We start from the raw sequence: 24,829 nt of genomic DNA on the forward strand, positions 1-24,829 counted from the left end.
GACATCCCTACCGGCCAAGCCCTCCCTAACCCGGACGACGCTAGGCCAATTGTGCGTCGCCCCACGGACCTCCCGGTCGCGGCCGGTTACGACAGAGCCTGGGCGCGAACCCAGAGTCTCTGATGGCACAGCTGGCGCTGCAGTACAGCACCCTTAACCACTGTGCCACCCGGGAGGCCCAAATAAGGTTCTTGAGATCAATACCACAGGGAAATTTTGGAGTCTCGGAAGAATCATAAATGGGATGGTTCTTAAAAGATCCATACAAAGATTCCAAAACCAGAAATGTTTCAGCCCTCCAGGACAGGAGGGTGCCAGGTCGCAATTGTAAATGAGAACTTGTTCTCAACTTGCCTACCTGGTTAAATAAAGGTGAAATAAATAAAACATTTAAAAAGGGTTTTAAGCCTTATTTACATATTTCCCAGGGTGCCTTTAGAGTGAATTGTAGAGTTACCAGTGCCACCCATGGCTGTGTTTGCTAGTGACAGAGAGATGATTGATGCATTTATTAATTAACATACCTATGGCCTTCATGTATAACTTTGTCATAACATTTTTATTATTTAAGACAAGGCTTTCAGTTGAGGGCCTTCTTTTACTCTGTACAGTAGCCTGTAACTCATATATTACTGCCCACATCAGGCCTGCAAATCACATTATGCTGGTTTGCAAAGTGAAGTGTAATTCCTTTTGGAATCCAGCCTGATTGTGGATATTAAATATTTTCAGAAGAAAAATCACTGCCAGGTCACTGCCATAATATAGAACAATTCTTCCAAACAGATTAATATTCATCCATGCTAAATAAGTCCATTAGTAGCCCACAGCTATTTCCTTGGTGGTGCTTGGCACGTCAAACATAAGAAATTGTGGCTTAGAAAAACCTTCTTGAAGTAGAAGATAAGGGATGGAACAGAGAAAGCACTGAGGCCTGATGGATCCAAGAGTCTGAAGCACATGGGTGTGTCAGAAATGTGTCATATGGACTGGATTAACACAGATTCATCCAACAGTTCATAATTGACTTGCTGGGATCTGGTTGTTGAACAATTTAACTAGTCCACATGATTCCAACTAAACAGATAGATTCATATTGAAGATTTCAGGTACAGGCCATATTCTCAAAACGAGCCATATTATTTCCTATTTTCAAAATATGGCTTAACATGGTCCGCAAAAATACTTCATTAATCAATATGCTGTTGTGTCCTTCAAATCTTATCTCCTTCAAAAACCTCAAACTAGAAATACAAATCTTAAGGATTCATACAACACAATTACAAATTAACTTCTACTGCACATGTCCAGATCATGGATCACCATGTCAAGAAGCTCAAGAAGCTATGACACGTTCAAGCTCAGGATAAATAGCTAGAATCATTCATTTACAACAACTTTCCACAACATTCAGCCCTTGCAGTACAAGCACTACTCACATGCTATGGTCCAGGGTGGTCCTGTCCAACGGAGAGGAGAGATGCAACACCCACTGAACGGTTAAACACTATACTGCATGTCACTGGCACATGGATGAAACTCTGGCTCCAAACAAAACACAGCCACCTAGTTAGTGTGGTGCCTCTCCCTCCCTTTGCCCCTGACCCAGCCGCAGCCGTATGCTCACGGAAGCGTGTAACGGGCTGGAGTAGCGTCACTTGCACTGGGTTATTTCATGGACGCGGCATCCATTAAGGGCTGGGACTGTGCTCTTGGCCCTGACACTCCCCTGTCGCTCCCCTCTCCCCCTCCGTAAGACAAAAGAGCAAGCAAACAAAGACGGGGGAGTAGGGGGGAACCTTGGGGATCAGGCTACACACAGATGGGGTCAGTCTCCAAGGCTCTGCTGCATCGCTGCATCACAACCATACATCATCACAAAAGATACATGAAGAATACACGGCTCCATAAAAGCTCCTCATGAAATCATGGTGAAATAAATGTGCAATTGCAAGGCCATACAATGGGGAGAAGATCTAGGGGAAAGGAGGACTTCTTCATTGACGTGTCCATGTGTTGATGTGTCCATGTGTTAGCAAATCAGATGTGAGAAAATGCAGATGTAATCGAAGTGAAAGCATGCTTTAGGCAACATTTTTCAGACTTATTATAAGGTCGTATAGAATATTTATCTACACACTAAAACATCTAATAATAATAGAATCAGATAGGGGTTGTGTGGCTTGTAAGTATCACCTTCATGAAAAACATAATTTTGTAGATTTAGCGGGACACTTATTTGAAGGTTCTATAATGAACCATGCTCATAAAGTTCTAAATGGAATTTGCACTGTTCTGAAAAGAACCCTTTCCCAAGGTTCTATAAAGACCCATTAAAAAAGTTTTTATATAGCACCAAAAAACTTTCCGCCATGGTTTCAAGCCTTTTTGTGGCTTTTACGAGCCTTTTTTATGGTTCTTTATAGAACCTTTCTCAACCTTTCTCAAAGGTTCTTTGTAGATCCTTTTGAAGAACCATACAGACCTTTTTTTATTCTGGTCAGTAATTATATTCCAGAGGTGTTATTACTGTGTTCATTGACAAGTGAAATCAGGTGAGCTACCTTTGAAACAGCTGGGTGTCCTTATGGAGAGAATTGAGAACCACTGACTAAATTGGTCATCTTTCACAAGACACCATCACTGGCCAACATCATCTATAATATGTAATGGCATAACACAACACATTAGATAAACTGGAATGACACTCTCACTCATGGTTGCACAAAACGCCGCCGCTACTTACAATTGAATTATCACCAAAAGAGCAAATAATAATTTTGTGAACTGTAAATAAGAGCTTAAATGGTCCTTTGTGTCAATATGGTTGCACATAGAACCATCACCCTTTCCAAAGTCCTAGATTTTTTTGTGTGTATATTAATTTAAGTAATTTAGAAGATACTCATATACAGAGCAATTTACAGTAAGTAGTGAGTGCATGCATTTTTTATACTGGTCCCCCATGGGAATCAATCCCACAACGCTGATAGTGTAAGCACCATGCTCTACCAACTGAGCCACATGGGACTGTGTACTCAACCACCCAAGATACACAATGTTGACTTGAGGGATGAATCCAGCATGAACTGCACTGCACTGAACACAATCTGCACCATTCTGAGAGAACCTTATCACTCCTGTTTAATTCTACCTTACTCTACTGTCCCCAGGGACAGTTCTATGTGCACACGGTAACCATGGCAAAGGTTCAAGATTTTAATTACTCTGCTGGCCTATCAGTAAGATGATCTCCCCCAAGGGCTCACTACTGAAACACACATGGTTGATGGATCAAATAAATAAACATAGAAATGCATTTACCTCTGCAGCAGTGTCCTACTACAATAAATGATGAACCCTCCTCTAATCTATCAACAATACAAACAAAAGAATGGCAACAAAGATAACATCTAGCATCCTCTTTACCTTTGCTTCGGGTTTTTCATTTGAGTAGCTGTGGTTGAGTTTCAAGCGAGTGGAACTGGAAAGCTATGTGTGTGCCACAGCACAAGATGCCCTTAATGTAAACAACCTTTGGACTGCATTCTGATTAGCTTGGATAACATATAGTTGGCTGTGAGGGGCTATAAGAGGCATTGACCTGGAAGTTATGCTTTTCCTTTGAGTACAGGGCGGCTATACTACAGCTTGATTTGTCTCCATGGCTACGGCCCTGCCTGCCAGCACTGTGGCATCAGATTCCATGCAGCTTTTCCTCTGCTCTCTCTCACACACAAGCTCTAGCCATTCAACGGCAGCCATGATCTGAATTGACACAGTGAGGTATGTTTTTAAGAACATACATGGGGAAAATACTTGGACGTGTGCTGTTTATTAACAGTGAAAAGCAAATTCTCCAGTGTAAAAAAAACAACAAGCATGTGTCTGAGTGTGAGTCATAAAGTTGGGGTGTCAGCAAGTATGTTTAAAAGTTTACATTATTCATCTAATGCAAAGATACGTATATGTTTCCCCTTTCATCTGTGTCTGGTGTCAGCTAGTTACTTGCTAGCTAGGTCTTCATCTGTGTCTGGTGTTAGCTAGTTACTTGCTAGCTAGGTCTTCATCTGTGTCTGGTGTTAGCTAGTTACTTGCTAGCTAGGTCTTCATCTGTGTCTGGTGTTAGCTAGTTACTTGCTAGCTAGGTCTTCATCTGTGTCTAGTGTTAGCTAGTTACTTGCTAGCTAGGTCTTCATCTGTGTCTAGTGTTAGCTCGTTAGTTGCTAGCTAGGTCTTCATCTGTGTCTGGTGTTAGCTAGTTACTTGCTAGCTAGGTCTTCAGCCAGCACAGAACTAAAGGGGCGAAGGGTCATTCAAAACACTATCAGTGCTGCTGTGAACCGCATCACATAAGACACGACAAATTGGAGATGTATATATCAAATGAAAATACAACATTCATGCAATTTAAATGTTTGAGTAGCTTTGTGTATTACCAAATTAGCTTGAGGTGACTTTACTGCAATACTGCTGTCTGCAACCACGCTGCTTGACCTTTATTTAACAAGGCAAGTCAGTTGAGAACAAGTTCTTATTTACAATGACGACCTACCAAAAGGCAAAATGCCTCCTGCGGGGATGGGGGCTGGGATTAATGATACAAAATGTTATAAAAATATAGAACAAAAACACACATCATGACAAGAGAGACACCACAGCACTACATAAAGAGAGACCTAAGACAACAAAATAGCTTGGCAGCAACACATGAAAACCCAGAATGGTAGCAACACAACATGACAACAACATGATAGCAACACAACATGACAGCCGCACAAAATGGTAGCAGCAAAAAACATGGTACAAACATGATTGGGCACAGACAACAGCACAAAGGGAAAGAAGGTAGAGACAACAATACATCATGCGAATCAGCCACAACTGTCAGGAAGTGTCCATGATTGAGATGAAACAGTCCAGTTTGAGTGTTTTTTTGCAGCTCGTTCCAGTTGCAAGCTGCAGCGAACTGAAAAGAGGAGCGACCCAGGGATGGGTGTGCTTTGGGGACCCTTAAAATAATGTGACTGGCAGCGCAGGTGTTGTATGTGGAGGATGAGGGCTGCAGTAGATATCTCAGATAGGGGGGAGAGAGGCCTAGGAGGGTTTTACAAATAAGCATCAACCAATGGGTCTTGCGATGGGTATAGAGAGATTACCAGTTTACAGAGTATAGAATGCCGTGATGTGTCTTATAAGGAGCATTGGTGGCAAATCTGATGGCCGAATGGTAAATAACATCTAGCCGCTCGATAGCACCCTCACCTGCCGATCTATAAATTACGTCTCCGTAGTCTAGCATGGGTAGGATGGTCATCTGAATCAGGGTTAGTTTGGCAGCTGCGGTGTAAGAGGAATGATTATGATAAAGGGAACCAAGTGTAGATTTAACCTTAGCCTGCAGCTTTGATATGTGCTGAAATAAGGACAGTGTACTATCTTGCCATACTCCAAAATACTTGTATGAGGTGACTACCTCAAGCTCTAAGCTCTCAGAGGTAGTAATCACACCTGTGGGGAGAGGGGCATTCCTCTTACCAAACCACATGACCTTTGTTTTGGAGGTGTTCAGAACAAGGTTAAGGTCAGAGAAGGCTTGTGTGTAGAACGTTTAACACAACATCCGGGGAGGGGCCAGCTGAGTATAAGATGGTATCATCAGCATATAAATGGATTAGAGAGCTTCCTACTGCTTGAGCTATGTTGTTGATTTAAATTGAGAAGAGCATGGGACCTGGGATCAAGCCTTGGGATATTCCCTTGTTGATTAGCAGTGTCTGAGACAGGTTGCCTTCCAAGCAATGGGAACTTCCCCAGAGAGGAGAGACAGGTTAAAAAGGTCAGAGATAGGCTTGGCGATCATAGAGGCAGCAACCTTAAAGAAGAAAGGGTCTAAACCATCTGACCCAGATGTTTTTGGGGGGTCAAGTTTAAGGAGCTACTTTAGCACCTCGGACTCAGTGACAGCCTGCAGGGAGAAACTTTGTAGCAGGCAGGGGAAAAAGAGGGAGGAGCATTGAGGATAGTCGCACAAGAAGGGGTGGTAGATGAGGAAATGTTGGACGGGCATGGAGGCATGGCAGAGTCAAATAGTAATCCTGACTTAATGGACTGGTGATTAAAGATCTCAGCCATGTTCTCCTTGTCAGTAACAACCACATCGTCAACATTAAGGGACATGGGCAGCTGTGAGGAGGAGGGTTTATGCTCCAGGTTTTTAACCGTTCTTCAGAACGTCTTGGGGTTAGACCCACAGAGAGAAAACTGCTCCTACTTCTTATGGCTGGGGGGCAGTATTGAGTAGCTTGGATGAATAAGGTGCCCAGAGTAAACTGCCTGCTACTCAGGCCCAGAAGCTATGATATGCATAGTATTAGTATATTTGGATATAAAACACTCTGAAGTTTCTAAAACTGTCTGAATGATGTCTGTGAGTATAAGAGAACTCATATGGCAGGCAAAAACCTGAGATAAAAATCTAACCAGGAATTGGGAAATCTGAGGTTTGTAGGTTTTCAAGTCTTTGCCTATCCAATATACCGTGTAAAATTTGGTCCAATTGCACTTCCTAAGGCTTCCACTAGATGTCAACAGTCTTTAGAACCTGGTTTTAGGCTTCTACTGTGAAGGGGGAGCGAATAAGAGCTGTTTCAACCAGGTGTCTGGCAGAATGCCATGAGCTGTCTCGCTGCGGCCGTGAGCACGAGTTCTGTTCCTTTTAATTTCTAAAGACAAAGAAATTGTCCTTTTGGAATATTATTGAAGATTTATGATAAAAACATCCTAAAGATTGATTCTAAACATCGTTTGACATGTTTCAACGAACTGTAATGGAACTGTCGTCTGAACTAAGTGCCTGCGCCTTGCGAATTTGGATATGTGAACTAATAAATGATGGACTTTATCGAACAAAACAAACATTTATTGTCGAACTGGGATTCCTGGAAGTGCATTCCGATGAAGATCATCAAAGGTAAGTGAATATTTATAATGCTATTTCTGACTTCTGCTGACTCCCCAACATGGTATCTGTATGGCTTGTCTCTGAGAAATGTACTCAGATTATTCCATGTTGTGCTTTCACTGAAAAGCGTTTTTTGAAATCTGACACAGCGGTTGCATTAAGGAGAAGCATATCTTTAATTCCATGCATAACACTTCTTATGGCTGGGGGGCAGTATTGAGTAGCTTGGATGAATAAGGTGCCCAGAGTAAACTGCCTGCTACTCATTTATGATGAGTATTTCTGTAAATTGATGTGGCTCTCTGAAAAAATCACTGGATCTTTTGGAAGCAAAACATGACTGAACATAACGCGCCAATGTGAACTGAGATTTTTAAATTTGTAAAAACATTTTATCGAACAAAACATACATGTATCGTCTAACATGAAGTCCTATGAGTGCCATCTGATGAATATCATCAAATGTTAGTGATTCATTTTATCTCTATTTCTGCTTTTTGTGACTCCTCTCTTTGGCTGGAAAAATGGCTGTGTTTTTTATGTGACTAAGCACTGACCTAACATAATCACATGGTATGCTTATATCGTAAAGCCTTTTTGAAATCGGACACTGTGGTGGGATTAACAACACGTGTATCTTTAAAAATGGTGTATAATACTTGTATGTTTGAGATATTTTAAGTATGAGATTTCTGTTGTTTGATGTTGGCGCCCTGCACTTTCACTGGCTGTTGTCAAATCGATCCCGTTAACGGGATTTCAGCCATAAGAAGTTTTAAAGTAACTAACTTTGGCCTTCCGGATAGCCTGAGTGCACTTATTTCTAATTTGTCTGAACAAGAGCCAGTCAGCCTGAATATGCATGTGCCGAGCAATTTTCCAAATGTAATTCTTGAGGTGGAGTAATTCTGCCAGATCACGGTCGAACCAGGAGCTGAACCTGTTTTTAATTCTAATTTTCTTCATGGGCGCATATTTGTTAACGATACCAATGAAAATATAAAAAAAGAAGCGTCTTTGAGGGGGTCAAGCTGATTATACACCAATTTACAAAGGCCAGGTCAAATCAGGGCATGACAAATCAGGACAGGTTGTTTCACTGAGCAGCCATTACAAACACAGGCTGTAAAACAGTGATCACTAAGTTCATTACAGAAAACACCAGAATGACACCTAGCAGGATTATTTGTAAAGATAACATCAAGGAGAGTAGCCTTTTCTGAGAAAGATTTAGGGAGTACCGTTGCTTTAGGACTTGGTCAGGTGGTTTAAGCATGTCGCTGTTTAGGTCGCCTAGCAGGACAAATTCAGACTTAGTGTAAAGGGCCAGGATAGAGCTTAGGGTGTTTAGTGTACAGGCCAGTGCTGATGGTGGCCAATAACACCCGGCAACAGTCAACAAAGAGTTACTTGAAAGTTGAATGCATAAAACCAGAAAATCAAATTGTTTGGTGACAGACTTGGTGGAGACAACCGAGCACTGAATGTAATCCTTGGTAAAGATTGCCACTCTACCACCTTTGGAAGATCTGTCTTGACGAAAAAGGTTGTAACCAGAAAGGTTAACATGAGTATTCAAAACACTCTTTCTTAACCATGTCTCAGTAATGACCAACACATCTGGATTGGAGCTGTGAACCTACACTTTAAATTTATCAAATTTAGGTAATAAACTTCTAGTGTTAATATGCAGAAAACCAAGGCTTTGAAGAGAGCATAAATCAGTGAAGCAGATATCAGAGCACAAATAAGATTTGGGGCTTGTAGATGGGCCAGGGTGTACATGCACAATCCCAGATATAAGCAGCAGTAATACAATCAGGGCACGGCAGAGGACAGGGAGAGTTCTGCAGTGTTGATTTAGAACATTTGAATGTGCATTAGATGGCAACAAGATCATAACGTACAGCAATTTCATCAGGTAACATGAATAAAAAGCTGGTGAAATGTGGTTAGAATAGGATGGGAGGCCAAGAGTCTGTATAACCAATAGAGAGTCAGAGTCCCAAGTGTGAGAACAAACATAGTCAGTACCACGGTTGAGATAACAAGCAAGTTCATAGTCAACAAAGCACGCAAGAGTCATGAGGCAAATAGCATAAAGCACAAGAGAAAAATATAACGACTTGGGGCTAGTCATTGTAAGTTCAGAGTCACTTACCCCAACAGTGTGTGTGTGCTGGAGGAGAGCGAAAGCTCATGAGAGAGGAGGGAGTGTGGTGGGGTTACCTGTACCAGACAGGGGGAGACAGGCCAGGGCAGACGGTGAACAGATCACCAGGTGGAATCCAAGCAGCAGTGCAGCAGGCAACGGGAGTAGGTGTTACACCCACTTGGGAGCAACTTTTTTCGGGAGGCAGATTACTTGTAGAAAATCTCAGCTAGCTAGCTAACGTAGCTAACAAATCTCTGTCCACCGTCTTTTCCATGTGGAAAAGGAGGTTGTTAGCTAGCTATATCTTTTCAGTTTCGGCAAATGGTCCTTTACGACGTCCAAACAAAGCTGTATATCTCTGCACAGATGGAGGGGGCTGTGAAAATATCTTGCCATTGTCATGCTCAAGAGTTTTCACGCCTCTCACTTCACACTTCAGTGCTAATTTCAGTGTGTTCCAATGTGTTTCTTCTGCAGGTTTTGGTTTGTTCTAAGTTTTATTTCTTGATGATCCTTGCTGGTAATAGTCCAGTCAGATAATGTTGCCCAAAATCAATGTTTAGTGGTATGGAATTGTGATTCAGAATGAAGGTTTTGATGTTGATGGTAGTATCCTGTATAAGTCCTTGCGAAAGATTCAAGTTAACTACATTTATCCAACTCTAAATTCTATCAAAGTAAGGCGAGCTCATTAAGAAATCTCCCCACCCACACAGTCTGTCTTTTCAAACTTCCTGGTAGTTAGCCATGAGAGACAAAGTACTCAAATGTTTAGCAATTCTATCCGAAACAAATATTATGTGTGATATTTTAGTCACTCAAATGCTATTTTACATGGGAATCAGAATGACTGTTCGGGAAATACGTATTTCATAAGGCCTGAGTTTGAGGTCCTACACTCTAAACATAAGAACTCTGTAAGTGCTGAATTAACACTCATTGGTGTAAAATAACCCCAATGTTGATCAAATAACCAGATTTGAACCAAAACCACTCCCATCATTATCATATTTCCCAGCATGCTCTATTGCATGATGAATTTTAGAATTGTTTCAATATCTATATTCTTGCATGTACATTGATTGATTAACTAATCTTATGTTTCTCAAATAATCCAATATGTTACTGGTTACTGAAATGGTTGTTCCAATTTAGACGCTTTAGGTAGTCTAATATTGCACAATGCAGTTCGTGGGTGTTTAAAAATTCTCAAGGTTGGATATTGGCACTCTGGCTGAATTTTAATAGGAATTACACATCACTTTGCAAGCCAGCATAATGTGGCAGGTTGTGTGAAAAACCGAACAAGCATAGGTTAATTAAACCATCAATTTAGTTTTCAATCTGGGCTGCCCCAGCAGATGGAATAATGCAATCTATAGGTTATATTCAAGGGCATGGCTTATTAGGGGTGGGGCTTTAACATAGTTAATGTCATTCCTGGTGATCATGTTAACTTTGTTCACAACAAAGTCATATTTTAATTGAACACAATTGCACATTACATTTTTATACACAAATATAAATGCCTTTATTTTCATATTAGTGCTACATAGTGGTTACTCTCACATTGGGCTTTGCATATGCTTTCAAATGTCATTCAGTGTCAAAATCATTTTTTTTGTGAATTTGGATGATATTTGAAGGAAAGCAGATTAAAGTATGATGACCAAAATATGAAAAGTTATTGTTGCTTCTACATAGATACAGTCTGATCATATAGTTACTGGTTCCCTCCCCCACATCAAAAACGTGGATTAATTATTAAGGGGACAACGTGACGTCATTGTTACTCTAATTTTAATATGCCAAAGGTAACATGATATTCTCTAACCTAATTTCTATAAGTACCACCTTGTAGCCAACATCAGAGAAGGTATGTTTGCCGAGGGGTGTGGTTTATATAGCTAGATAGCTACTCTACTGGTGCCAAAATGTAACTGTAGGCCGGCAGCAAATACAGTGCATTCGGAAAATATTCAGACCCCTCGACTTTTTCCACATTTAGTTTTTTCCCTCACATCGATCTACACACAAAAGCCCATAATGACGAAGCAAAAACAGGTTTTTAGAAATGTTTGCACATTTGTAAAAAAACAACTGAGTTTACATAAGTATTCAGACCGTTTAATCAGTCCTTTGTTGAAGCATCTTTGGCAGCGATTACAGTATGACGCTACAAGCTTGGCACACCTGTATTTGGAGAGTTTCTCCATTCTTCTCTGCAGATCCTCTCAATCTCTTTCAGGTTGGACAGGGAGCGTTGCTGCATAGCTATTTTCAAGTTTCTCAAGAGATGTTCAATCAGGTTCAAGTCCGGGCTCTGGCTGGGCCACTTAAGGACATTCAGGGACTTGTCCTGAAGCAAATCCTAAATTATCTTGGCTGTGTGCTTAGGGTCGTTGTCCTGTTGGAAGGTGAACCATTGCCCCAGTCTGAGGTCCTAAGTGCTCTGGAGCAGGTTTTTTACAGGATCTCTGTTTGATGGTGGGAAAAGGGGGTACCAAGACAAGTCGCCCATGGGCATACACTAACCGTAGGTAAATATTTTCTAAAGAACGCTAAGTTAGAACTGGGCGGACCACCCACTGTATTTTATTGGTTAGGGAGCTAGCTGTTGTTGAAGCCGGTAGACTAGCTTTGGGGTGTTTTTGGATACTTATTATTCCTTTCCTTGGGTCCAGCTCAACCCCCCTCTCCCCCCCTTCCCCCTCCATTACCGTGTGTTTAACCAATAAACCCTGAGTGTTTGACGGTAGATTTACGTTGTCTGTGGTTTTTGTTCTCACTGTTCCTTTTCACTGTTATAATTTGCATGAGATATGTCACGGGTCTCGTTTCCATCCCCCCCTAGACTGCAGGGCCAAAGGGATTTGTAAAACTTAGTCATTATGGGGTATTGTGTGGAAAAATTCAAAGGGTCTGGCTACAATCCGAATGCACTCTATAATTAAAGGTTTACCCTCTTCATCCATATGGCAAAGGTACTTACATGTTTCCCCTTTCGTCTGTCACTGGATCTGGTCTTCAGCCAGCATGGAACAAAAGTGGGGCAAGGGTCATTAACAACTCTGACACAGTTGTCAAGTCAACACATCCTTGAGAGCTGTGATTTTCTTGGTAAGTTTTGATTAGGATCCAAGATGGCGTAGCAGTAGGACGTGTGTGTTTGTCTTTGTCTTATCCCTTGTAAATAGCCTGTCTTTTTCGTATACAGTACATCTTAATCTTATCTATCTACTAATTAAGTATACTTTCCTGCAACTCGCCTCACCCAATGCGGTACGGATCTGCTATTTGTATTCCTTATAACTGGAACTTCCATCAGGAGCTAGCCAGCTAACTAGCTACTATTCTTTGTTAGCCACGGCTAGAGGTCTTCACCTTTTTTTTGTTCACCAGCCAGCCTTAGCTCGGACAACACCTGCCAGTCTGCACGGCGCGATATCAACCCAGAGCATATTGGACTGCTTCTCTTTACCACATCACTGGATCCCTGCCGCTCTGGCATCGCAGCTAGCTGCAAACGAGTGGCTACTGTTAGCTAACGCCTCTGTCCTGAAGCAAGCACCAGCTAGCCTCGAGCTAGGCCCATATACCTGCTAATTCTATTGCTACAATACCTCCTTTGCCAAATGGCCTGGACCCTTTATTATCGACACGGAGCCCCGCCCGATCCATCACGACTGGACTGCCGACGTGATCGCCCGATGTGGTCTCAACAGGCTATTCTGTTATGATGTCGCCGAAGAACCATCTACAAGTCCCGGCCCGCTAGCTTTTCTGAATGCTGTGTCCCCTAATCGCCTAATGTAGTCGTGACTACCAAACGGCACCCTGACTCACCTATTGCTGCTCTTTTCACCCTAATATCACTCGGCTACACAGCTGATTTCTCCTGATCTGTTTTAATAACACAGTACCTCATTTTGTTTACCTGTCGGCCCCAGCCTCAAACTCAGGTCCTGTATGTACCTAACTGACCCACTCTGCCCATTCATTGCCATTTACCCGCTGTTGTCTTAGCGCTCCTGATCAACACCTGTGATTGCTTTACGCCTCTTTCTAATGTCAATATGCCTTGTCTACTGCTGTCTTGGCTAGTTCTTATTGTTTATTTCACTGTAGAGCCCTCAGTCCCGCTCAAAATGCCTTAGATAGCTTTTTTTTGTCCCACCACACACACATGCGGAGACCTCATCTGGCTTAACTGGTGCCTCTAGAGACGAAACCTCTCATCATTACTCAACGCCTAGGTTTACCTCCACTGTACTCACATCCTATCATACCATTGTCAGTACATTATGCCCTGAATCTATTCCCCATGCCAAGAAACCTGCTCTTTTTATTATCTGTCCCCAATGCACTAGACTACCAGTTCTTATAGCCTTTAGTCGTACACTTATCCTAGTCCTCCTCTGATGTAAAGGTTAACCCAGGCCCTGTAGCCTTCAGTTGCACTCCTATTTCCCAGGTGCTATCATTTGTTGACCTCTGTAACCGTAAAAGCCTTGGTTTCCATGCATGTTGACATCAGAAGCCTCCTCCCGAAGTGTGTTTTATTCACCCATTTGTACTTTTAAGTGACCTAAACTGGCATATGCTTACACCCCGTCCGTCCTACACTCTAAACTAGATGCCCTCAATCTCACACAAAATATCAAGGAACCTACTAGGCAAAACCCTAATCTGTAAACACGGGCACCCTCATAGATATCATCCTGACCAACCTGCCCTCAAAATAACCTCTGCTGTCTTCAGCCGACCACCCTTCATCACTGGTCAAACGACCACCCCTCATCACTGTCAAACGCTCCCTAAAACACTTAAGCGAGCAGACCTTTCTAATCGACTTGGCCTGGGTATCCTGGTAGGATATTGATCTCATTCAGTCAGTAGAGGATGCCTGGTTATTCTTTAAAAGTGCTTTCCTCACCATCTTAAATAAGCATGCCCCATTCAAAAAATGTAAAACCAAGAACAGATATAACCCTTGGTTCACTGCAGACTTGCCTACCCCTTAGAAAGCGCAAAAACATCCCGTGGCGTACTGCATTAGCATCGAATAGCCCCCGCATGATGCAACCTTTCAGGGAAGTCAGGAACCAATATACACAGGCAGTTAGGAAAGCAAAGGCTAGCTTTTTCAAACATAAATTTGCATCCTGTAGCACAAAGTCCAAAAAGTTCTAAAACACTTTAACCTGTTGAGTGTAGGGGGAAGTATTTTGATGTTTGGATGGAAAACGTACCCAAATTAAACTGCCTATTTCTCAGACCCAGAATCTAGAATATGCATATAATTGTCCGATTAGGATAGAAAACACTCTAAAGTTTCCAAAACTGTCAAAATATTTCTCTGTATACATCAATGTCGCTCTTGTTGCAGGTGATTCTCTGATTCACCTCAAAGCAGACAACACCATTCTGTATACTTCTGGCCCTTCTTTTGACACTGTTAACAAACCTACAGACAAGCTTCAATGCCATACAACACTCCATCTGTGACCTCCAACTGCTCTTAAATGTCAGTGAAACTAAATGCATGCTCTTCCACCGATCACTGCCTGCACCCACCTGCCCGTCTAGCATCACTACTGGACGGTTCTGACTTAGAATATGTGGATCACTACAAATACCTAGGTATCTGGTTAGACTGTAAACTCTCCTTCCAGACTCACATTAAGCATCTCCAATCCAAAATTAAATCTAGAATCGGCTTCCTATTTTGCAACAAAGCTTCCTTCACTCATGCTGCCACACATACCCTTGTAAAACTGACTATTCTGCCGATCCTTGACTTTGGCGCTGTCATTTACTAAATATCTTCAACACTCTACTCAGACTACATCCAATTTGCTATCACAGTGCCATCCGTTTGTCACCAAAGCCCCATATACGTACTACCCACCACTGCGACATGTATGCTCTCGTTGGTTGGCCCTCACTTCATATTAGTCGCCAAATCCACTGGCTCCAGGTCATCTATAAGTCTATGCTAGGTAAAGCCCCACCTTATCTCAGCTCACTGGGTCACCATAACAGCACCCACCCATAGCACGCTCTCCAGAAGGGAAATTTCACTGGTCACCCCCAAAGCCAACTCCTCTTTTGGCCGCCTTTCCTTCCAGTTCTCTGCTGCCAATGACTGGAACGAATTGCAAAAATCACTGAAGCTGGAGTCTTATATCTCTCCCACTAACTTTAAGCATCAGCTGTCAGAGCATCTTACTGATCATTGAACCTGTACACAGCCCATCTGTAAATAGCCCACCCAACTACCTCATCCCCATATTGTTATATATTTTTTGCTCCTTTGCACCCCAGTATCTCTACTTGCACATTCATCTTCTGCACATCTCTCACTCCAGTGTTTGATTGCTAAATTGTAATTATTTCGCCACTATGGCCTATTTATTGCCTTACCTCCCTAATCTTACTACTTTTGCACACACTGTATATAGATTTTTCTATTGTGTTATTGACTGTACGTTTGTTTATCCCATGTGTAACTCGTTTGTCTCACTGCTTTGCTTTATCTTGGCCAGGTTGCAGTTGTAAATGAGAACTTATTCTCAACTGGCCTACCTGGTTAAATAAAGGTGAAATTATATATTTATTTACTTTAATTGCAAAAGTTGAGTGGTGTTAGTGTACATTTCACACTTTCTGAGTTAAATGTACAAAATAGATTTTACTTTGCACGCTATGACTAGCTACCATGGCTCACTCTAAAACTTGGACATCCTAAGCACAAAGAAGTCTGCAGATAAAGTGACTCAAATGTTCAGCACAAAAATCATTTGCAGAGAAACTCCGGGAAGAGTTGCAATATTTTCTTTTTTTGCAGGAGAAACACTACAATACTGAATGTCTGTTGGTTTCCCAGTTAAATAGGGAGAGGCAGTAACTTACGGGAAAATAAGGTTATGTTTAGTTCCACAGCACAGTCTAATAGCCAAAGCCTGTTGGCTTTTCTTGTTTCCTGAAAAATGTATCATTCTTTTGTAAGTCTGTGGTGAAAGCCTGACACATTCTTTTCTGCTTGGAGAGCCCTGTAATTGCTTCCAGCAGCTTCTGATGGATTTTATTACACTGTTAGACTATTAGATGCATGTCTTTATTAAGCAAAATATTAAATTAGAGCTGTTTTATCGCAACTCAGATGAAAAGGTGGGAAATGTCTAGGTAATTCTCAGATGTCTCAGACAGTTACACAGCTAAAAACTGGCTGACTAAACTTAGTCATTAGCACATTCATGATGCCTGCTTAAATCATCAGTTACCTTTAATACAGACTCTATTGTACTGTGCCTTGTATCTCTCCCAGAAACATAGAGTTTTATTAAGACACCGAACAAAGTGGAGACTGGCTAGGGGGGGGGGGGGGGGTGAACATCTGCTTTTCTATGCTCCAGTGTCCTATCCTGGGAGAGCCTTGGATAGGATGAGTGCTGTAGGAGCCCTCAGAAGGAGAACCAGCTCTTAGAATCTGGGTCTGAGTTTTGGGTCTTTGTCTGGCTGGGTGCATTCCATCCTCACTACACTACCGGCTCTATCAAAACCCCATCAGCTCTGGTTTGGTCTGGTCCCTCAGTGGGAATAATTACATGATGCATTGTTAGAGGAGGAAACGGGTTATCATTGACAAGCAATAAAGTGGATAGATGTTATCTACCACTTTTTGGGATATCATTTTTTACACTATAGGTTATAGTTTCTGTAGAGGGCCCTGGCTAGACGGGGCTGAGTAGACCTCAACAAGAGTTAACTGAGAACTTGAAAGCTTCATATCTTTGGCTGGCTAGAAGAATGCAGAATATCCTCCTTTCATTCCTTCTCCATATATATCTCACTTGCTCTAAAGTCTTTGCAGGACACATTCCCCAAACTTGGCTCCAACAATAGATTTTTCTCCCATTTCAAAATGGTTTAAACAGTCGCCTTTTCCACTGAGCTCAGATTGTCTTCTCTGGGAACTGGAGCTTGTGCTCCAGACTCCAACAAGCAGAGGAGTATCCAACCACACATTGTGGTGACTGACTCACAGACTCAGCATCACTCTTTCCACAGTCAATGCTACAGTATAGTACAACCCTTGGGCTCACATCAACACAGATGTGTGCTCTGTCACAACCATTGGCTGGGAATAATCTAGGAATGGACAAAGCCGTTGATCACATGGCACCATTGATTCCTATGTGAAGACTCGATAGTGCATTTGAAGCCAGGGGAGTCGGTTTAAGATGCACATGCACTTTGAGTTACTACTCCAGGTAGGGATGTTGCAGGCTAGCTCAGTGTTGCCCCCCCCCTCTCAAGTTGAAGGCCTCCCGGGTACTACAGGCTGCCATTAGCTACTAAATTATCCTCATAACTTCTTCTGTTTGCAATTTTAAAATAATCGGTTAAATAAGGACACACATCCGGTGTAATAGAATACATTATTGGTACCATGATTCTCTGACAAAAAAAATGCTTTATTTACACAAAGATTGACCGTGAAGTTTGACATTTTCTCATTCCCTAATGGGGATCCTGTTTTTTTTGCAAATGCCTGCAGTAACGCGGTCTGCCTTGAACTTCGTGGCTCCAATTAGAGTGGGCAGTCATTCTCCCCTGGTCACAACACCCAGGCCTAGCGCATTCACACTCACTAATGGCCCTGGCTCTCTTGACCTGGGATGGATACATTGGGTTCATTGATCATTAAGAAGGATAGTAGTGAGGCAAAAGTGGGGTTTAAGAGGTGATAAACCAGCAAACTACAATTCACATTGCTAAACGTAAATAAAAAAATCACAAGAAATCCATTGCACTCGGGATTATTCTTAATTTTTTTTTTTTTTAAAGAGCTGGTTACGGAATTCAGTCTTCAAGGCAAAGAAAGCACAAAATATTAATGTTGAGAGAAAGTACAACTGTTTCAATCTATATAAGACAAAGTTTACAAAGAAAGTGTTTGAAGTGTTAGATCACTACCAGATGCATCTAGGCTGCACATGAGGGAAACTAGAGAAAACCAAAATGAATATACCAGATTCCCACTTTTACCATTTTTGGCTCAATTAAATGTACTGTATCCTTTCCTAAAATAACATGGCACTGCTGTTGTTTCCACCAAAAAGCTTTAGGTTAAGCTATATGACATAACGTTTATTTGAAATTATTATAAGATTTATGGTGTAAAATTACAAGGAACGGAACCCTCTGACCTCCTAATGTACAGTAGCCACATGACAGTTGACTGGATCCCTGAAATGAGGTATACGTACATTTTTCTGTTTAATAAGCCAAAGTCAGAACAGTTTCCTCTTTGTGGTACCTGGTAACTCACTGGACCTGTCAGCAGGTATGATTCATGTCCACACCAGTCTCAACCTGTTCTTTTACAGCAATTCCTGCTCCTCCTTACTTGGAACACACACTCTCTCTCTCTCACACACACAAACACCCTGGGACTTCAACACTTGACCAGTAGCTCAGTAACAGGAATTCACTTACAGCACATTCCTATGCTGTTCTCTCAGACTGGCAGAAAGTGTCAAGCAATATTAGGCCCCCCGAGTCTCATCAATATCCATTTAAGAGAGATTGATCAAATCTTTATATAGGCCTTTTTTTTATAGTCCTTCTGATGCAATACTGAGGATGTATTATCCTAATGACTTTGTAATCCCTAATCACATTCTCTGCCTTTGCGCAAGAAATTGTACACCGTGTGCAGGGGAGACAACCTTCTGTAGCTCAGTTGGTAGAGCACAACGCCAGGGTGTGGGGATCCCCGGGACCACAACGTAGAAATGATGACTGAGTCAGCAATGCATATATTACAATATTTAAGTCAGCAATGTTAACAATTTGGTTGTTGAGGGACGCAAGTGAAAGTCATGGAGAAAGTTACACTGTACAAAAACTCAATCCTGAATACAATTCATAGTCTCATCACTATTCCAGTGTTCCCATTTGTCCTTAGATCTCTACAGTATGTATCTTACCTGGCTCCCCATGGCTGCCCTGTGTGAGTCTCTCCCAGGTGAATAATGGCAGAACAGCAGAACGTGGCCAGGCAGAATGTCTCCGTCAGGCTGCAGTCAGCCAGGATTCCTCTGGTAAAAACATACAGGAGGTTGGAAGGTGTTCTGTCTCGCTGCTGTACACTCCCCTTCATCAGGGTGTGTACACACACATACCATGTTGACACACACTCTGCTTCTCATCTGCCTCACAGGTTTACACAGGAGCAGAAAGCTGGGCTGGGGTGAGTCCTTCCACCCCAGGGGAGCTGACATTACAGTAATGCCTTTACAGTTCTATCCACACACAATGTACAAATATTTCCATTTGAATTCACCCTAATTATACTCACTGTAAGTCATCATCCGACCTACCCATATGGTGGGGGGACTTATCTGTTCTGCACCAAATATGCACAAACGTAGTAACTTATTGATTATCTTTTGGTAGTTAGCTGCAAAATACAACAACAAATTAATTAGACTTAGGAGGAAAGTCAGGGAGACTTGTGTTTACTAGGGCTAGGTCTGTTAGCCGTGGGTGGAAAATCAGTTCCTAATAATGGGGATTAATGCTCTTTCATCTTAACAGTGTATCCCACACGGCCCTGGGCATTCTCCACTGAGATACCACAGCAGAGAGGACACACCGAGATAAAGAAGTCTGGAACAGAATAACCTCCCTAGGCATCATCCTACGCTAACAGGCAACACACCCGTTGTAATTAGAAAAAGGCCGAATTGAATTTGTCAGTTAAAGACCCTAAAACCTGCGGGATTGATTGCAAATGTTTGAAATAAATGACCGATTTCATCATCACAGTGGTGTGATCTTATGGGTCTGATGTAAACATACCTCCCCTCATATTTGATGCTAACTGGACTTTTTTGATAACATGGCAGAAGGCTCAAAGAGGACCTTAGAAAACCTTGAGGAAATTCCCTCAGTTTCAGTGACTCCAATAAAATGAAATGACTACTTATTATCAAGGCATATCTTCTGCTTAATTGCTGCTTGCTTTCACTTGACATTTCTTTGATACATAAAACGCATAATTATATGGTTGGAAACTAGATTTATCGCTCAGGGTCTCCTGCTTTGTGTGAGCACCAATGTTTTACCCCAATCAATTTAGCAAGCATTAATATTGAAATTAAGACATGCCTTGGAATGTTAACTAACAGCCTTCAGCGTTTTCTCCAGTGAGTTGTACTCTCTTCAGACAAAAGGGTTTCAAAAGGGTTCTTCGGCTGTCCCCATAAGATAACATTTTTTTCCGTTCCAGGCACACTCTACTGAATGTTGGGTTAAAAACAACCAACCAACTCGTTACCAAGCATGGATTGGTATCAGCTGTGTAGTGCTAGGGCAAAAAACAAAATGTGAAACCAGGTGGGGCCCAAGAACCGAGTTTAGGAAACCCTGATTTTCTGTAGCTATGATGCACCGGGTCAGATCAGAAGACTGTAGTTGGGGCTTAGTAGAGCTTGGCTTTCAGATAGTAATTTTTGCTCACTCGTGAGAGTAAATAGAATTCCAATGAATCTGTTCTGTTGTAAAGTCAACACATATTACGTTTAAGCACGGACACTTTTGGGGTTTTATTGAGGTCTATACAAGAGTATGAGTCCTTTAAGTGCCTCTGCATATCTGAATGTTGGGTTATTTACTGCTTAGTTATGATATCTAAAAATAAGGCCATTTAATTTTATATTACAATGTGTAAGGTGCAAAATAATTGGAATGTGCAGTGTACAAATTAAACATGATGAACAGGAATGATATTTCCTCTCACAGGAGGCGAAAATAACGATATGGAAAGCCATGCCCGTAAAAGGCCATGCATTATTAATTTATCCATCAGTTGTTGTTTTTTCACTTTCATGCTGGGTTGACCCAACATGTATGTATTTATATATATATTTTATTTTCCAGTCCATAGGTTATTTTTAGGAGGCATTGCCTATGTGTGGGGTGGCATTTAGATTGTTATTGTTGGCCACCCACGAGTGTAAATGTCATTCCTCTTCATCATGTTGCTTACATTTCCTGAAATATTATTGCCTGTTACATATTTTAATACACAATAAATAACATTTAAATATCATAAAGTGTTAACTAAGAAATATACTTTTGTTGGTAATCAAAAGGTGTGGACTAACAACATATTTCTGGGTATTTTTTGTAATACTATTCGCAAATGCGTTACAAAAAATACCCTGAAATATCACATTTACATAAGTATTCAGATCCCACTTTTTACTTTGGCAGTGATTACAGCCTCAAGTCTTTTGGGTATGGCTCTACAAGCTTGGCAAACACCTGTATTTGGGGAGTTTCTCCCAAACTTCTCTGCCGATCCTCACAAGCTCTGTCAGGTTGGAAGGGGAGCGTAGCTGCAAAGCTATTTTCAGCTCTCTCCAGAGATGTTTGATCGGGTTCAAGTCCGGGCTCTGGCTGGGCCAATCATGGACATTCAGAGACTTGTCCCGAAGCCACTGCAGTGTTGTCTTGGCTTTGTGCTTAGAGACATTGTCCTGTTGGAAGGTAAACCTTTGCCCCAGTCTGAGGACCTGAGAGCTCAGGAGCAGGTTTTCATCACGGGTCTCTCCTACTTTGCTCCGTTCATCTTTCCCTTGATCCCGACTAGTCTCACAGTCCCTGCAGTTGAAAAACATCCCCACAGCATGATGCTGCCACCACCTTGCTTCACCGTAGGGATGGTGCCATGTTTCCTCCAGATGTGACTCTTGGCATTCAGGCAACAGAGTGCAATTGGTTTCATCAGACCAGAGAATCTTGTTGCACATGGTCTGAGAGTCCTTTTGGTGCCTTTTGGCAAACTCCAACCGAGCTGTCATGTGCCTTTTACTGAGAAGTGGCTGCCATCTGGCCACTCTACCATAAAGGCGTGATCGGTTTCCGAATGCACTGTGTCTGTAGCTCTGAGAATTACTGCTCCTTGTTGAAGTTGCACAATTCTCTGGTAGGAGTTGGATACTCTGTGTCTTTATTGGAAGTGGCTTTTGGTTACTATGATGAAGTAGAGTGCTAACACATTTTTAAAAAAAAGAATCAGTTGGCCAGAATAAGGACATATTGAGGTTAACCCAAACTGATCTCCTGTCCCACCATGTCCAAAGCATCTGTATCCCAATTGTGCTAAAGTACACTATGTCGACCCAAGGACAGATAATCTAAATAGTAGAATCGAAAAATGAACTCTCTCCTAGAGGTTACCAATATTTAAAATGTTTTTCAAAGTTCACACACATACGCTACATGCAGTGGTGTAAAGTACTTAAGTAAAAACATACTTGAAAGTACTACTTAAGTCATTTTTGGGGTATCTGTACTTTACTTCGCTATTCATATTTTTGACAACTTTTACTTCTACTTCACTACATTCCTAAAGAAAATATTATACTTTTTACTCCATTCATTTTCCCTGACAACCCAAAGTACTGGATGCTTAGCAGGACAGGAAAAGGGTCCAAATCACATACTTATCAAGAGAACATCCCTGGTCATCTCTACTGCTTCTGATCTGGTGGACTCACTAAACACATGCATCTTTTGTAAATAATGTCTGAGTGTTGGAGTGTGCCCCTGGTTATCCATACATTTTAAAAACAAGAAAATGGTGCTGTCTGCTTTGCTAAATATAAGGAATTTGAAATTATTTATTATTTTACATCTACTTTTGATGCTTAACCCTATTTTATCAATCACAGTTACTTTTGATACTTAAGTATATTTAAAACCAAATACTTTTAGACTTTTACTCAAGTTCTATTTTGTGACTTTCACTTTTACTTGAGTAACTTTCTATTAAGGTATCTATATTTTTACTCAAGTATGACAATCAGTACTTTTTCACCACAAAAGTACGTGGACATTTCATATGAGTGGATTCGGCTATTTCAGCCACACCCTTTGCTGACAGGTGTGTCTGCTAAATGACTTAAATGTAAATGTAAATGTAAATTAATGAGGTGTTCTCTACAGCTGATGAAGGTGGTTAATGAGGTGTTCTCTACTGGCTCTACAGCTGATGAAGGTGGTTAATGAGGTGTTCTCTACAGCTGATGAAGGTGATTAATGAGGTGTGCTCTACTGGCTCTACAGCTGATGAAGGTGGTTAATGAGGTGTTCTCTACAGCTGATGAAGGTGATTAATGAGGTGTTCTCTACAGCTGATGAAGGTGATTAATGAGGTGTGCTCTACTGGCTCTACAGCTGATGAAGGTGATTAATGAGGTGTTCTCTACAGCTGATGAAGGTGGTTAATGAGGTGTTCTCTACAGCTGATGAAGGTGATTAATGAGGTGTTCTCTACAGCTGATGAAGGTGATTAATGAGGTGTGCTCTACTGGCTCTACAGCTGATGAAGGTGGTTAATGAGGTGTTCTCTACAGCTGATGAAGGTGATTAATGAGGTGTTCTCTACTGGCTCTACAGCTGATGAAGGTGGTTAATGAGGTGTTCTCTACAGCTGATGAAGGTGGTTAATGAGGTGTTCTCTACAGCTGATGAAGGTGGTTAATGAGGTGTTCTCTACAGCTGATGAAGGTGATTAATGAGGTGTTCTCTACTGGCTCTACAGCTGATGAAGGTGGTTAATGAGGTGTTCTCTACTGGCTCTACAGCTGATGAAGGTGGTTAATGAGGTGTTCTCTACTGGCTCTACAGCTGATGAAGGTGGTTAATGAGGTGTTCTCTACAGCTGATGAAGGTGATTAATGAGGTGTTCTCTACTGGCTCTACAGCTGATGAAGGTGATTAATGAGGTGTTCTCTACTGGCTCTACAGCCGATGAAGGTGATTAATGAGGTGTTCTCTACTGGCTCTACAGCCGATGAAGGTGATTAATGAGGTGTTCTCTACTGGCTCTACAGCTGATGAAGGTGATTAATGAGGTGTTCTCTACAGCTGATGAAGGTGATTAATGAGATGTGCTCTACTGGCTCTACAGCCGATGAAGGTGATTAATGAGGTGTTCTCTACTGGCTCTACAGCTGATGAAGGTGGTCAATGAGGTATTCTCTACAGCTGATGAAGGTGATTAATGAGGTATTCTCTACAGCCGATGAAGGTGATTAATGAGGTGTTCTCTACAGCTGATGAAGGTGATTAATGAGGTGTTCTCTACAGCTGATGAAGGTGATTAATGAGGTGTTCTCTACTGGCTCTACAGCTGATGAAGGTGATTAATGAGGTGTTCTCTACTGGCTCTACAGCTGATGAAGGTAATTAATGAGGTGTTCTCTACTGGCTCTACAGCCGATGAAGGTGATTAATGAGGTGTTCTCTACTGGCTCTACAGCCGATGAAGGGGGTTAGGTTAATGAGGTGTTCTCTACTGGCTCTACAGCCGATGAAGGGGGTTAGGTTAATGAGGTGTTCTCTACTGGCTCTACAGCCGATGAAGGGGGTTAGGTTAATGAGGTGTTCTCTACTGGCTCTACAGCTGATGAAGGTGATTAATGAGGTGTGCTCTACTGGCTCTACAGCTGATGAAGGTGATCCAATTTGTAAGTCGCTCTGGATAAGAGCGTCTGCTAAATGACTTAAATGTAAATGTAAATGTACAATCGAGCACACAGCCGTGCAATCTCCATTGACAAACATTGGCAGTAGAATGGCCTGTACTTAAGAGCTCAGTGACATTCAACGTTTCACAGTCATAGGAT

The 24,829-nt window shown here is 41.8% G+C and overlaps 1 protein-coding gene across 2 annotated transcripts in view; it reads right to left on the reverse strand.

The window, feature by feature from the left end:
- LOC124043555 (E3 ubiquitin-protein ligase Midline-1) overlaps window positions 1-19,239 on the reverse strand; it is a 58,713-nt gene extending 39,474 nt beyond the window's left edge. The window contains exon 1 of one of the 2 annotated variants that reach the window (XM_046362262.1): window positions 19,118-19,239. The gene's annotated coding sequence lies outside the window, so the exon portion shown is untranslated. Of the gene's footprint in view, window positions 1-1,439; window positions 1,601-19,117 lie in introns of those variants that run through there. The other variant, XM_046362279.1, reaches the window with a different exon arrangement.
- Between the last annotated feature and the right edge of the window lie 5,590 nt (window positions 19,240-24,829).

This window comes from Oncorhynchus gorbuscha, linkage group LG01, assembly GCF_021184085.1.
Source record: "Oncorhynchus gorbuscha isolate QuinsamMale2020 ecotype Even-year linkage group LG01, OgorEven_v1.0, whole genome shotgun sequence".
In the NCBI taxonomy this organism is placed as follows: domain Eukaryota; kingdom Metazoa; phylum Chordata; class Actinopteri; order Salmoniformes; family Salmonidae; genus Oncorhynchus; species Oncorhynchus gorbuscha.